This window comes from Chiloscyllium punctatum, chromosome 20 (assembly GCF_047496795.1).
Source record: "Chiloscyllium punctatum isolate Juve2018m chromosome 20, sChiPun1.3, whole genome shotgun sequence".
NCBI lineage: Eukaryota > Metazoa > Chordata > Chondrichthyes > Orectolobiformes > Hemiscylliidae > Chiloscyllium > Chiloscyllium punctatum.
In genome coordinates this window covers 66,193,412-66,210,472 of record NC_092758.1, presented here as the reverse complement: position 1 = coordinate 66,210,472, position 17,061 = coordinate 66,193,412, and positions in this window count along the sequence as shown.

Below are 17,061 nucleotides of genomic sequence, written 5' to 3'. Positions count from 1 at the left end.
ACCTTCCAAAGAGAAACCCACCCCCCTATATTTACCCCGACTAATACACCTAACACTGTGGACAATTTACCGTGGCCAATTCACCGAACCCGCACATCTTTGGACTGTGGGAGGAAACCTGAGCGCCCAGAGGAAACCCACGCAGACACACATTAATTACAATGTAAAAAGGAAACACATGAGGGAGAAAGCACTGGGAAGATAGATGTGGGAGAACTGGATAAGCCAGTGAGTTTTGTTGAAGTGGTAAAGGAAAGCACAGTGGAAGCTAAAAAGCTGCAAAAGAATGTAAAACCAGACAGGCTTCTGGTGCCTGAAGGAAGTGCCAGATCTCTTTAAAGAATTTACTTGCGAGGGTAAGATTTATGCCTGCCTGCCAGGAGGAGCTGGTTAAGAAATTACAAGAGTTACAGGAGCATGTCAATCTTTGACGGTGAGAGATAAGGGGATATTTAATTCCGAGGGAGTTTCACAAGAAATGGTGACAATATATTGCTTTTGAATACATTTAAGAAGGAAGATGGGAAAAAATTGTAGTAATAAGAGCTGTTCCTTTTTGAGGTATTTTCAGTGTTACTACTAATACTATAGGAGTAGTATTTATTGTTTCATAAGCTGCTGCATTGTTTTGGAACTTTGGGAAAAAAATGATCAAAATAATGGCATTTAAAAAAGGAGGAAGAGCCGCAAAGGCAGTGACCATCTGGAAAATGAAACAAGTGAAATATAGGAGAAGTAAATCTGCATAGTGGCTGCCTCTGCTGTTTAGTTTGAAGTATCTCTGGACATCAGATTTCATTTAAGAAAAGTAAACAAACAGTGAAATTCACAGAGAGAAAGTGAGGACTGCAGATGCTGGGGATCAGAGCTTAAAAATGTGTTGCTGGAAAAGCGCAGCAGGTCAGGCAGCATCAAAGGAGAAGGAGAATTGATGCTTCAGGGCATAAGAATTCACAACTGACCTTGGAGAAAGCTATGTGGGGGAGCTCACAGCAGGGGAGCAGCTAAGTGTTTAGTTTTAAATTGTAACCTGACAGTATTTTTTTTGTAAACCTGCAATAGTGTGTCTGGATCTGGAGATTGTTAAGGTGCAAAGATGGCCTTTAGCAGAGAGATGTGCTCTTCCTGTCGAATGTGGGAGATTAGGGAGAGTTTCCATGTTACTGATGATTATGGCTGCAGGAAGAGTGTTTGGTTGCAAATCCTATTGATCTATTGGAACAGCAGTTAGAGGCAATGAGGAATTTACAGGAGCTAGGGATGTGATGGATGACAGTTACAGGAAGGGAGAAAAACCCCAACTATAGTCAAGTGGCATCAAATAGATACACTCCAGGAAAATGAAGTGAGGAAGGCAGGTAGTGGAGGAGTCTCTTGTGACTATCTTCATCTCAAACAAGTACACTGTTTTATAAAATGCAAGGAGTGATGTAGCACTGACAGCCTGGTTTCTGGTACCAGGACTGGTTCTAATGTAACGAGGGGTACATCAGATTCCAAGCAACCTATTGTGATAGGGGACTCTGTCATCAAAGGCACAGGTAGGTGCCTCTGCAGCCAACAGTGAGATATCAGAATGGTGTGCTGCCTACCCTGGTGCCACGATCCAGGATATCTTGGAGAGGGTGCAGAATGTTCTCAAAAGGGGGTGGGACTATCAGGAGTCATTGTACACATAATGACATAGGAAGATGTTCTGAAGGAATTTAAAAAGGAGGTCCTTGAGGGTAGTAATATCTGGATTACTTCTGGTGCTATGAGCTAGTGAGGGTAGGAACAGGAGGTGAGAGCAGATTAATGCATGTCTGACGATTTGGTGTAGAGAAGAAGGATTCACATTTTTGGATAAATGGAATCTCTTCTGGGGTACAAGTGACCTGTGGGAAGGTACAGTGGCTCAGCGGTTAGCACTGCTGCCTCACAGGGTCCCAGGTTCAATTCCACCCTCTGTGTGGAGTTTACACATTCTCCCCATGTCTGCATGGGCTTCTGTCGGGTGCTCCGGTTTCCTCCCACAGTCCAAAGATGTGCAGTTTCGGTGAATTGGCAGTGCTAAATTGCAAATACTGTTCAGGAATGTGTAGGTTAGGTACATTATGCAGGGGTCAATATAGGGTAGGGGAATGGGTCTTGGTGGGCTACTCTGTAGAGGGTCAGTGTGGACGTGTTGAGCCTCATGGCCTGTTTCCACACTGTGGGGATTCTATGATAAAAAGGACGGATTGCACCTGAATTGGAAGGAGACTTACATACTGGCCAGGAGATTTGCTGGAGCTGCTCAGTAGGATTTGAACTAGTAAAGTGGTGGTGGTGGGAATGGTGGAACCCAGGGGATAATATGGAAAGACATCAACCTGATACTGGTACAGAGTTGAGAGTATGGTGCTGGAAAAGCACAGCAGGTCAGGCAGCATCCGAGGCATAGGAGAATCGACATTATGGGCATAAGCTCTTCATCAGGAAGGAATTCTGATTCTTTCTGTCACTGCCCCCTGCCAACCCCCCTACCCCTCCCCCAGCCTGGTCAATTCCTCTGAATACCTACCCTGATACTGTGCACTTGTGAAAAGGAGCACGTCAAACTGTCAGGGCAGGTGGGAAACAAAGGAAAGGGTAGGACTAATAAATTAAACTGGATTTATTTCAATGCAAGAGGCCAAATGGATAAAGAAGATGAACTCAGGGCACGGTTAGTAACATGGGACTGGGAAATCATAGCAAACACAGAGACATGGCACAGGGATGAAAAGGACTGGCAGCTTAATATTCCAGTGTATAGATGCTATAGAAAGAATAGAAAAGGGGAGAGGGGAGGGAGGAGTGGTATTTTTGCTGACGGATAACGTTACAGGTTGCACTTAGGGAGGATGTTCCTGGGAATACATAGGGAAGCAATATGGGTGGAACTGAGAAATAAGAAAGGGATGATCACCTGACTGGGATTGTACTATAGACCCTCCAAATAGTCAGTGGGAAACTGAGAAACAAATTTTTAAGTAGATCTCAGTAATCTGTAAGAATATTAGGGTAGTTATGGTAGGTGTTCTTAACTTTCCAAACATAGACTGGGAATGTTATGGGCTTGGATGGAGAGTAATTTATTAGCTGTGTACAAGAAAAATGTCTGATTCAGTATGTGGATGTACTGACTAGAGAAGGAGCAACACTTGACCTACAATTGGGAAATAAGACAGGGCATGTGACTGAGGTGTTGCTGATGGAGCACTTTGGGGATGTTGACCCTAATTATATTAAAAATAGTGTTGGAAAAGGATAGACCTGATCTAAAAGTTAAAATTCTAAATTAGAAGAAGGCTAATTTTGAGGGTATTGGGCAAGAACTTTCAAAAGCTGATTGGGGGCAGATGTTTGCAGGTAAAGGGATGGCTGAAAAATGGAAAGCCTTCAAAAATGAGGTAATAGGAGTCTAGAGACAGTACATTCCTGTTCGGGTGAAGGGCAAGGTTGGTAAGTGTAGGGAGTGCTGGATGACGAGAGAAATTGAGATTTTGGTCAAGAATAAGAAGGAAGCATATATCAGGTATGTACAGCAGAAATCAATTGAATCCTTAGAACAGTACAAAAATAGTACAGGTATACTGAGGAGGGAAATCAGGAGAGCAAAAAGGGGACATGAAATAGCTTTGGCAAATCAGGTTACGGAGAATCCAAAGGGATTTTTCTGACGTTACAGAGGTTTATAAAATCATGAGGGACATGAATTTAGTGAATGGACAAACCTTTTTCTTTGGGGTCGGGGAGTCCAGACCTAGAGGGTTTAGGGTGAAAAGGGAAAAATTTAAATGGGACCTAAGGGGCAACTTTTTCACACAGAGGGTGGTGCTTGTATGGAATGAGCTGCCAGAGGAAGTAGTGGAGGCTGGTTCCAATACAATATTTAAAAGGTATCTGGATGGGTATATGATTAAGAAGGGTATAGAGTGATATGGGCCAAGTGCTGGAAAATAGAACTAGATGAGGTTAGGATACCTGGTCGGCATGGCAAATTGGACCAAAGGATCTGTTTCCATGCTGTATATCTCTATGATTCTAAATACATTAAGGAGAAAAGAGAAACTAGGGAGAGAATAAGGCCCCTTAACTAACAGCAAGGCCACCTATGTGTGGAACCGCAGGAGATGGGGAGGATATTAAATGAGTATTTTGCATCAATGTTTACTCTGGAGAAGGACATGGAAGATAGAGAACACGTGGAAATAAATAGCAACGTCTTGAAAAATGTCCATATTACAGAGGAGATGGTGCCGGATGGCTTAAAATACATAAAAGTGGATAAATTCCTAGGGACTGATCAGATGTACCCTAGAACTTTGTGGGAAGCTAGGGAACTGATTGCTCGGCCTCTTACTGAGATATTTATGTCATTGATAGCCACAGGTGAAGTGCCAGAAGCCTGGAAGTTGGCTAACATAGTGCCATTATTTAAGAAAAATGGTAAGGAAAGGCCAGGGAACTATAGACCAGTGAGCCCTATATTGCTGGTGGGCAAGTTGTTGGAGGGAATCCTGAGCGACAGGATTTGCATGAATTTGAAAGGCAAGGCAAGTAAACAAAGCTTTGTATGTGGGAAAATTATGTCTTATTAACTTGAATGAGTCTTTTAAAGAAGTAACAAAGAGGATTGATAAGAGCAGAATGGTGAACATGATCGATATGGACCTAAATAAGGCATTCGACAAAGTTCCTCCTGGTTGTCTGGTTAGCTTCTTGGACTCAATGTAATGTTTATGTACTGCATTCTAATAGGTTAAAATTAATGTTTTTATAGATGAAGCCATTTTTGTATGCTGATGGTTTTTTTTCGGGGGGCAAGTGTGATGATGCTGTGATGTTAAGAGACGTGCTTTGTCCTGGTTTCTTTTAGAAAAACTTTGGAGGAACAGGTGATAAGCAGTTTATGAAAAGACAAATAACTTGTAAAGCCTTAATTTGTTTTTAAATTGGAACGGTGGAAGCAGTCTGAGTGGGTGTAGTCAAGTTCCCACAGATCCAGGATTTTTAGTTAGCTTTCAGCAGTTGTCGTTTCAGCAGTCTTGGAAGGCAACAAATGCCGTGACACTCACTGTCTGAGTTTTCTCTCAGAATTGTCTTTTGATGTTCTTTAGAACTACATGTGAGACAAATCTGTTTTCTGAAATTACTTTTTGCCAACAATGTGTTTATAAGCTGTAAATATACCGCAACAATGAATTAGTAATGGTTGTTGTATCTATTATGCTGTTAATTTTTCCAATATAATTCTTATTCCAAGTTCTTCTTTCTTATTTTGTATTTTAACTATAGTCATTAAATAAGTTGTTTTGCTTAATGTTGAGTAGTTTTACCAATTGAAATGCATCTGGAATACAACACTTCACATTTACCTTTGAAATAAGAAAATGCTATGGTCTCGGCTTCCTTTGTAAAATAGTTTAAGGATGTCTGTTCTGGTCCTTAACAACTTACAGGGCAACGCAACTCCCTCTCCCCTTCTGCCTGCCCTTTTGAGAGAATATGCCTTTTGACATTTAATTACCTGCCCTGACCCACTTTTAGCCATAACATTATCTCCATCTATTTCAATCCATGCTATTTTGTATCCTGGATGCATTCAAGTACAACACACTCAGACCTGCATTGACCATCCATCTTCTCATTGTTGCCTCCTTACCTGCTGTGCCTGGAATTAAATTCCTGACCCTTTCCATACTCTATGTCCAATTATTTTTTTTCAATTGGTAGAATGAAAGACATTGGGGATGAACAAATAGTTTGCAAGACTGGAGAAGTTATCAACACTTAGAGTGTCTAGGTCTCAAGAGGACATCCGCAATAGAATGATATATTAATCAGGAGTTTCATGGGAACTAGGAGTTAACAAATCCAAATGATGGCTAAACAAATGCAAGTTCGGACACTCAGCCAAAACTTTCAACTGAGTCAATAAGTTCTCCTTTCTAATTTTAAATTGTTTGCGTAGAAGTTCTCTTTGGATGATTTATTTTCTCAGCCTAGATTTCATAGAAAATTGGTAGGATTTTATAGAGGAGTCAAGAGTGTGGTGTTGCAAAGCCGCAGCAGGTCAGGCAGCATCTGCAGTCCTCACTTTTTCTATAGAGAAATAGCAGAAATGGCCAATGAAGTATTTTCTCTGGAGTTTCCAACAACATTCCATTAAGATAAAGGCATGACATCACAAGAAGCCCCAGAGAAGCTCCAAGTGAAGCTCAGAGCCATCTTGAATATTCTTCTTAACTGGTTAGTTCATCTTGCGGGATTGCCAGTCTGCAATGCAGAGTGATGGCAACAGTGTGGATTCAAGTCCCACACAAGCTGAGGTTACCATGAATGATTCTCCTTCTCAACCTCTTTGCTCATCTGTAATGTGGTGACACTCAGATTAAACCACCATCAGTCATCTCTGTCTCTCTCTCTCTCTCTAAGTAAAGAACAGCCCTATGATGACTTTATTTTTGCAGCATGGGGTGGAATTTTCCCAATTTGGTGTCATGTGAGCAATGGTAAGAATGGCGGGACAACAGGGTGGGAATGAAAAACTCGGTATCTTGATGTCGAGAAAAATGTCTACAATTTTCCCCTCAATCTTTGCATAGGGTCTTTAGAATCTCACCATTGAGTGTGTTTCCACATATTCAAATCAAGCCCCTTCATTTTTGTTCCACTTTCTATTCTCTTCTCCTTCTTGAGAAACAAGGCAGTGCAAATTCTTGCCATATAAATCAATGCAGGTACCATTGGCTGCAACTTGCCAAATGTTTACCCAAGCTATCATGCAACTAAGGAGAAAGTGAGGACTGCAGATGCTGGAGATCAGAGCTGAAAAATGTGTTGCTGGAAAAGTGCAGCAGGTCAGGCAGCATCCAAGGAGCAGGAGAATTGATGTTTCGGGCATAAGCCCTTCTCCAGGATTCCCGAAACATCGATTCTCCTGCTCCTTGGATGCTGCCTGACCTGCTGCGCTTTTCCAACAACACATTTTTCGTATCATGCAAGTAAGTCGTACAACAAGATTATGCTCCGTGTCCACTATGCTCTATGACCATCATGCACGTGAGTTAGCATTGCAAACTACCACCTTACCACATCATCATGTCTGCTCTTGGAGCACCTCAGGGCACAATTTCAGCCCTTCAATGCTTTACTGGTGCTCAGGGACACTTGTATACCTCTGCTGGTCGCAGGTCATTTTGCACACAGTGACATACATGCAGGATGGATCTTATGGCTCTTTGCTTGATTTCTTTGGCTCATTCGCTTTTTGTTCACTTGGAGGTTGCTAGCTCCTGTCCATGTTGTTTCCTTAGTACACACTCACTGACTTACAGGCTATCAATATCTGTTTGGTTTATTATACTTTTCAGCAAATGGTGTCTTCACTGCTCAGTTACAGTTTGCCAATCTCTGTGGTTTGCTTTGCTTTTAAGTGCAGAAGCAGAGTCAAGCAGCTTGTCATGGTGGACAGCAAGAAACAATCAAGGGAGTGGAGAGGAAAGAACTGCTCGAGATCTGAAACGAAAAGTGAAATTGCTGGAGAAACTCAGCACATCTGGCAACATCAATGGGAAGAAAGGAAAGTTAAGACTTCACCTGATGAAGGAGCAACCTGTTGGACTATAACCTGGTGTTATGTGACTTCTGATTTTGTCCACACCAGTCGAACACCAGCACCTCCACATCATGGCATCCATGTCATGCGTAATATGACAAGGAAGCCTTACTAACCCACCTGTGTTTGAAAGTAACCGGTGGATTGTATAATACTTACACTTTGCACAAGAATGGAAGATCATTCAGAATTTCAGCAATGGCCCAAAACAATGTACAAATTTCAGCAAAGAACCAAAGAAATAATCCAACAATTAAGCTGTAATTGATTGATGACCATTATAAAAAGCCTGGATAGCGTTGGGTTCTTAATGTCATTTAACACACGCTCAATGGCTGGAAATTAAAATGAGGCAAAGGCTAAAACATGGAGCTCTAAAATATTACCGCTGGATTAAGGCAACATTGTACCTGACTGATAGCATAATCTAGGAGAAAGTGAGGTCTGCAGATGCTGGAGATCAGAGTTGAGAGTGTGTTGCTGGAAAAGCACAGCAGGTCAGGCAGCATCTGAGGAGCAGGAAAATCGACATTTCAGGCCAGAACCCTTCATCAGGAATGACCTTCATTCTCATTCCTGATGAAGGGCTCCGGCCGAAAATGTCGATTTTCCTGCTCCGTGGATGCTGCCTGACTTGCTGTGCTTTTCCAGCAACACTTCGATAGCATAATCTATCTGCTCTACCATTGTGGCACCCACCTCACTTTGCTCTGCAAAAGCAATGTTGGAATGCAAAGAGGTTCAAAAAATCAGGCATAATTTGGCCCTTTTAATTTGTCTCCTCATCCTTCATTCCTGAGGCCATCAAGGTCACTTTCAATATTCTTCACATTCCTGTAAACACGCTTGTCAAGTCCCGATCATTCTCCTTGGATCTCAACAGTGTACTCAAGAAGTAGTAATCTCTTCTTACAGCAAAATTTTTTAAGTTTTCGAGCATTCTATTGACTCCTCACAATAAACTTTCCTGTAATGAAAGTACAAAAACAGAAACATAGATTCCAGATGTTGCTTACCCAAGTTCAACTGTAACTTCAATATCACTTCTTCAGATGTATAATTTCTTTCAACCTTAGAATGAAATTGTAATTGCTTCCTTCACCACCTGCAAACAATTTTATCCACCAACAAGATCTCTTTCCTATTCTGTTACCCCAAACAAAAATTGCCGTATATTACGTAATCATCATTCTCATTACTCTGCACTTACTCAATTTCAAATGCATCTGCCAACCTAAATGAGGCTGTCAATAGGAAATATTTAATAGAATTCAGCTGTTTCCTGCAAAGCAGAAGATTCCAAGAGTGAGCTACGCTTGTCAATATTTATAAATCTGCCAGCAACTTGTTGGAGAGGGCCTGAGGCCTATCAGTGTATTGCTCTCATCAGCAAAACAATATAGGAGATCAATAAAACATTATAATAGAGAAATATTCTCAATTTTCAAATAAAATGCAAACTAAATTTATTCTATATATATTATATATATGGATATAATATCTTGGTTTTACAGAGATTGAGAAGTATCAGTAAACTGAATGACTACAATAAACAAATTGCCTTCCAAGATCAACTTGAGCTAACGTCTACATTTTCAATGCAGTTCAAATCTTTATAATGCTGTATTTGCTTTATCAACCTAAATGTATACTGACTGGATTGCAATCATCACGACAAACCAATATAAGAATTAGGCTTTCGGCTTTTAAAACTCTTCAGTGAAATTACCCCAAAGCACAAAAGGTTTTGTTATTGTAAACAGCAATTTAGAAATATTAGGTCAAAGAGCCATGATAGCCTGCAGCTGGGAGAACCTTCCTGGCTATTATAGTGAGATCATTTTATGAAACATTTCAAAAGAAATTTAGTAAAATTTAAAAAATGGAAGAAATGGAATAATGAGGTAAATACAATATTGGTTGTGAGATGAAAGTTTTACAAAAATAACAAGGAAAGGATTATATACAATCAGGAAACAATGTCTTCATGTTCTTATTTCTGTGACATATATTGTGAATTTAATTTGCTAATAACTATCTAAAACTCACATTAACTCCAAAAGTATTAGTGGAAAACAATAACTGTGTAATTATGATGGGATTTAGGAGTTGAATTCCATTTAGATAAGTTGGCTGAGAGTGAACCAAGATGGTTAAAACATCTGATCTGCCTAATGATGCACCACAGTGCAAATTAGATTTGCACTTTGTGCATATGTTTACTCACACAAATGTTATGGGGTTGAATCGAGGTAAATGCTTTAAAAATCCACCTTAGAATCATAAATGTTGAGAGTGTGGTGCTGGAAAAATACAGCAGGTCAGGGAGCGTCCAAGGAGCAGGAGAATCAATGTTTTGGGCATAAGCCCTTCATCAGGAATTATGCCCGAAAAATTGATTCTCCTGCTCGTGGGATGCTGCCTGACCTGCTGTACTTTCCTAACACCACACTCTTGATTCTGAACTCCTGGATCTGCAGTCCTCACTTCCTCCTTAGAATCATAAATACCCCCACTGCAGAAAGAGACCATTTGTCCCATCATATCTGCACCTATCCTCCAAGGACCCTCCCACCCAAACCCAGCCACCCACTCAATCTTCTGTAATCCCCTATTTACCATGGCTAACCCACCAAGTCTGCACATCCCTGGACACTACAGGGCAACGTAGTCTGGCCAATCCACCAAAACTGTACATCTTTAGACTGTGGGCAAAAACTGAAGCATCTGGAGGAAACCTACAATTACATGGGGAGAATATGCAAACTCCACAAAGACAGTCACCTGGGGTCAGAATTGAACCCGGGTCCCTGGTGCTGTGAGGTAGTAATGCTAATTACTGAGCCATTGTGCTGCCCTATAAATGAGATGCAAATTGAGATTGTTAAAAATCTCATAACACCAGGTTATATCCAACAGGTTTAATTGGAAGAAATTAAACCTATTGCACTACACCTGGTGTTGTGTGATTTTTAACTTTGTACACCCCGGTCCAACACCGGCATCTCCAAATCAAAACTAAGATTGCATCTCCTTGTTTTGATGGATTTAAAAGATCCTGTGGTATTTTCCATAGAAGACAAAGTCTGGTCATGCCTGGTCATCCAGCCAGCATATATCCCTCAAATAATATCACAAAAACAGAACATCTGGTCATTATCATTGTTGTTTGTGGGAGATTACTACATTACTAAACTCTAGTACACTTCAAAATATGCTTTGTGGTCTGGAAAGTATGTTATGCCAACAGTTAGCCATAAAACTAATGCAAGCCTTTAATTTCTATCATTAGTTGCACCCTTTTCCTTTGTTTAACAATTGAAAATAGATTTGAAGTAAGCAGAATTACTGGTGACCCAGAATTAAATTAAACAGGTACGTGAATAAAATCTGCTCCAAATTAGATTACCACCCACTTTACACATTAGCCACATTACGCCAATAAATGAATTGAAGTTTCAAGACCTGAAACAAGAGGGAACTTCAAAACAAAACTTAAAAAAGCAATCATGCTTTATATTTAAATCAGTTTCACATAATTGTCAATATGTTACTCCAGTGAATGTACCTGCCCATGTGAAATGAGAGTCAGAGTATTACAGAATGACTTGCAAATTGATTGTGATTTTTTAGGTCAAATAAAAATGCTTGGTGCGCAATTTTGAAGTTATGTATGCACTGTTCCTCTTGATTTTTCTTTTACACTTTTTCAGGATTCATTTGTCCAATGATCCATGTCAGTAAGTTCAAGCTGTGTCAGACTTCGCCCACTCATACATACCATCACACCTATACAGTACATGCAGGTACACCTGCACAAATTTGGTGTGTATGAAGATTCAATTGCAGATGCAGTTACAAACTTGAAGGTCCGACTCACTAAAGTGCTGAACAACTCAGAAGAGGACAATGATCAGCAGCAGGCTTAATCTGATCTCTTTTATCAATGATACCCACAGCTCCTGACGCACCTATCTGACAATTACTGTAAGGAGTTCTTGACTTGCAGCCAAGCATAGAGCTGTACACACTGCTTCAAGGACACCCGTAATTAACATCCACTACAGTGCCTGCACAGTTGGCTGCAATAACAATCAACTATAACCACATGCCTGCCTCTGCCTCCTTCCAGGTTACTGCAGTGCTGACCTCCAGAATGGTAAATAAGAATATCCTCTTACAATCCCATCTCCACTTTATCTGTCACCAAACATGGGTCAGGTTGAACTCTTGTGGTCTTTTAACAGCTCCATTTTGGATCTTCACACAGAATCTCCTCGTATTTCCATACCCAATGGGGAGAATCAGAAAGTAGTGACGGGTAAAAAGGAAAAAGTTCTTTCTGAAGGGGTGTCTTTGGTCCTATCCACACAGTTGCAGCAATAACTGGAAGTTACTAACCACTGTCCCACACCATTCTGCAATTTTGCATAATCATCTGAACAGGCAATAGAAACAAATCTGTCTGTGACTGTTTTGTCATTTATATAAATGATTTGGATGTGAGCTTAAGAGGTTCAGTTAGTAAGTTTGCAGGTGACACCAAAATTGGAGGTGGGGTGGACAGAGAGGAAGGTTATCTCAGATTACAATGGGATCTTGATCAGATGAGCCAATTGGTTGAGGAGTAGCAGATGGAGCTTAATTCAGATAAATGCTAGATGTTGCATTTTGGGAAAGCAAATCTTAGCAGGATGTACACACTTGATGGTAAGATCCCGGGGAGTGCTGCTGAACAAAGAGACCTTGGAGTGTAGGTTCATTGATCCTTGAAAGTAGAATCGCAGGTAGATAGGATAGTGCATCAGGCATTTGGTATACTTTCCTTTATTGGTCAGCATATTGAATATAGGAGTCGGGACGTCATGGCTGTACAGGACATTAATTAGGCCAATTTCGGAATATTGCAGGCGATTCTGCTCTCCTTCCTATAAGAAGGATGTTGTGAAACTTGACAGGGTTCAGAAAAGACTTACAAGGATGTTGCTGGGCTTGGAAGATTTGAGCTCAAGGGAGAGGTTGAATAGGCTGGGGCTGTTTTCCCTGGAGCTTCGGAGGCTGAGGGGTGACCTTATAGAGGTTTATAAAATCATGAGGGGCATGGATAGGGTAAATAGATAAGGTCTTTTCCTTGGGGCGGGGGACTCCAGAACAATAGCATGAGATTTAGGGTGAGAGGGGAAAGATATAGAAGAGACCTAAGGGGCAACTGTTGCACTCAGAGGGTGGTGTGTGTGTGGAATGGGCTGCCAGAGGAAGTGGTGAAGGTTAGTACAATTGCAACATTTAAAAGGCATCTGGATGGTATATGAATAGGAAGGGCTTGGAGGGATATGGGCCAGGTGCTGGCAGGTAAGACTAGATTGGGTTGGGATATCTGGTCAGCATGGATAAGTTGGACCAGAAGGACTGTTTCCATGTTGTACATCGTTATGACTCTATGACTGATAGCATCCATCTTCCAGTGTAGAGAGACATCATCAATTTAATTTTACTGTAACTTTCTCTGTGAGGTCATAAGGAAAATGGTTGTCTTCTCCAGTCCATGACAGGGAGGTGATGGTGTTGGACTGTATTGCCTTTGCTGTTTGAATAGGAGGGTGTCTGGGAAAATTAACAAACAGTGAAATTCACAACTAATCTTGGAGAAACCTGTGTGGGAGAAGTCATAGCACAGAAACAGAAGTGAATATTTAAGCGATGCCTTATAGTAAGTCTGCAGTAGTTAGTAGAGTGGGTTCTTTTTTGATTATAGGTTTTATTGAGATATGTATCTTTATTGAACTTAAAATATAAGCTATAACTATTAATTTAACATGGAACAATGGTTTGTAGAGGAATAAGATGGTACTACTGTAGATTTTGCAGGAGCAAAAATGGCCTTTAGTAGAGTGATATGCTCTTTTTGTCAGATGTGGGAGTTTAGGGAGAGTTTAAGGATTACTGAGGATTATATCTGCAATAAATGCCGTTAGTTGCAAATCCTACCAGATCGAATGGATCAGTTGGAGACACAGAAGCAATGAGGAATTTACCAGAGCAAGGGGATGTGATGGATGGCAGTCACAGATACAGTCACATAGATGGGTTAGCTCCAGGAAAGGTAAGAGAGGTAGGCAGGTCATGCAAGAGTCTTCTGTGGCTATCCCCATTTCAAACAAGTGTCCTGTTTTGGAATATGTAGGGGGTGATGGATTTTCAGGGGAAAGTAGCACTAACAGCCAAGTTTCTGGAATTGAGACTGGCTCTAATGCAATAAGGGAGATATCGGGTTCCAAGAGATCAATTATGTTAGGGAAGCTCTCTAGTCCGAGGTATAGACAGGCGTTTCTGTGGCCAGCAGCGAAAAATTAAAATGGTGTGTTGCTTCCCTGGTGCCAGGATCAAGGATGTCTCCGAGAGAGTGCTGAATGTTTTGAAGGGGAAAAGGGGCCAGCAGAAGTTCATTGTACACATTGGAACCAACAACATAGGAAGGGAAAAAATTGAGATTCTGAAGGGAGATTACAGAGAGTTAGGCAGGACTTTAAAAAAGAGGTCCTCGAGAGCTGTAATATCTGGATTACTCCCGGTGCTACGCGTTAGTGAAGGCAGATGAATGTATGACTAAGGAGCTAGCGTACGGGAGAAGGATTCACATTTTTGGATCAGTGGAAGCTGTTTTGGGGTAGAAGTGACCTGTACAAGAAGGATGGATTGCATCTAAATTGGAAGGGGACTAATATACTGGCAGGAAAATTTGCTAGAGCTGCTCGGGAGGATTTAAACTAGTAAGTTGGGGGGGGTGGGACCCAGTGAGATAGTGAGAAAAGAGATCAATCTGAGACTGGTACAGTTGAGAACAGGAGTGAGTTAAACAGTCAGGGCAGGCAGGGACAAAACAGAGAACAAGGTAGGACTGATAAATTAAACTGCATTTATTTCAATGTAAGGGGCCGAACAGGGAAGGCAGATGAACTCAGGGTATGGTAAGGAACATGGCACTGGGATGTCATAGCAATTACGGAAACATGGCTCAGGCATGGACAGGACTGGCAGCTAAATGTTCCAGGATACAAATGCTACAGAAAGGACAGAAAGCGAGGCAAGAGAGGAGAGGGAGTGGTGTTTTTGATAAGGGATAGCGTTACAGCTGTATTAAGGGAGGATATTCCTGGAAATACATTCAGGGAAGTTATTTGGGTGGAGCTGAGAAATAAGAAAAGGGTGATCATCTTATTGGGATTGTATTATAGATGCCCTAATAGTCAGAGGGAAATTGAGAAACAAATTTGTAAGGAGATCTGTTATCTGTAAGAATAATAGGATGGTTATGGTAGGGGATTTTAACTTTCCAAACATAGACTGGGAGTGCCATAGTGTTAAGGGTTTAGATGGAGAGAAATTTGTTAAGTGTGTACAAGAAAATGTTCTGATTCAGTATGTGAACGTACCTACAAGAGAAGGTGCAAAACTTTACCTACTCTTGGGGAAATAAGGCAGGGCAGGTAACTGAGGTGTCAGTGGGGGAGCACTTTGGGGTCAGCAACCATAATTCTATTAGTTTTAAAATAGTGATGGAAAAGGATAGACTAGATCTAAAAGGACAAGTCAGGGAATTATAGACCAGTGAGCCTGCTGTCGGTGGTGGACAAGTTGTTGGAGGGAATCCTGAGGGACAGGATTTACGTGTATTTGGAAAGGCAAGGACTGATTAGGGCTAGTCAACATGGATTTGTGCGTGGGAAATCATGTCTCACAAACTTGATTGAGTTTTTTGAAGATGTAACAAAGGGGATTGATGAGGACAGAGCAGTAGATGTGATCTATATGGACTTCAGCAAGGCGTTCGACAAGGTTCCCATGGGAGACTGGTTAAGAAGAAATACGGGGAAAACTAGCCATTTGGATACAGAACTGGGTCAAAGGTAGAAGTGGTGGTGGTGGAGGGTTGTTTTTCAGACTGGAGGCCTGTGACCAGTGGAGTGCCACAGGGATTGGTGCTGGGTTTCGTTTGGTGCAGGAAATTGGTTTGGTCACTGTTGGAATATGGCGTGCTATTCTGGTCTCCTTCCTATCGGAAAGATGAAAGGGTTCAGAAAAGATTTACAAGGATGTTGCCAGAGTTGGAGGATTTGATGGTTTTGGGGAGAGGCTAAACAGGTTGCAGCTGTTTTCTTTGGAGTGTTGGAGGCTGATGGGTGACCTTACAGAGGTTTACAAAATCATGAGGGACATGGATATGATAAATAGAGAAAGTCTTTTCCCTGGGGTGTGGGAGTCTAGAACTAGAGGGCATAGGTTTAGATTGAGAGGGAAAAGATATAAAAGAGACCTATGGGACAACGCTTTTATGCAGAGGGTGGTATGTGTATGGAATGAACTGCCAGAGGAGGTGATGGAGTTTTGTACAATTGCAACATTTAAAAGGCACTTGGATGGGTATATGAATAGGAAGGGTTTGGAGGGATATGGGCCGGGTGCTGGCAGGTGGGACTAGATTGGGTTGGGATAGCTGGTTGGAAATGACTGGTTGTACCAAAAGTTCTGTTTCAATGCTATACATCTCTATGACTCTATGGCTGGGTTGAACAAGGTCAAAAAAACACAACACCAGGTTATGGTCCATATTTGAAAACATTAGCTTTTGGAGAACTGCTCCTTCATTAGGTACTAGTGAAGGATGAAGATCTTAGACACAGAATTTATAAGGAAAAGATCAAAGGTTCAAACAACTCATGAGAACAAATTTAAGATTTAAGAGCCATCTTAAGTGTGTTCAATTTGTTCGCGTGAGTTGTGTGACCCTTTGATCTTTTCCTTATATGTTCTGTGTCTAAGGTCTTCCTCTCTCACTAGAACCTGCAGAAGGAGCAGAGCTCCCAAAGCTAGTGTTTTCAAATAAACCTCTTGGACTATAACTTAGCATTGTTTGATTTTTGACCTTGTCTCGTCCACACAGCAAACTGTTTTGGCCTCTTCACTGATTAAATCCACTGAATGTCAAAATTCATTTATTTTCACTCCTGTCAGCTGTGCAGGGTTCTGGTTTATAGTTGATTATTTTCAGATTTTAAGTGGTTTCACTCCCAGATCCCTGGTTCCTATTTAGGGGATGTGAAATGAAGAGGCAGTAGATAGATATTTCAGAGCAAAGCAATCTCTGCATTTATTTAAAAATACAAAGGGAAATATAATACAAGAAAAATAGGTAATGCAATAAATCAGGGAAATTGACACAACTAATTATACAGAGAATGTATTCTTTAAATTACACCATTTACCAGATTAACACTAGTAGAATCTTACCTACTGACACACAGAGAAAATAACAGTGTTTAATTGCAAAGTCTTTAATCAGAATTCCTACCCTGGGGTCCCGATACACTGCCACCACCTATCTTCCCCTTTTTGCTGGCTAGGTTCAAATGCTGGGACCTCAGGAGTTTATGCTC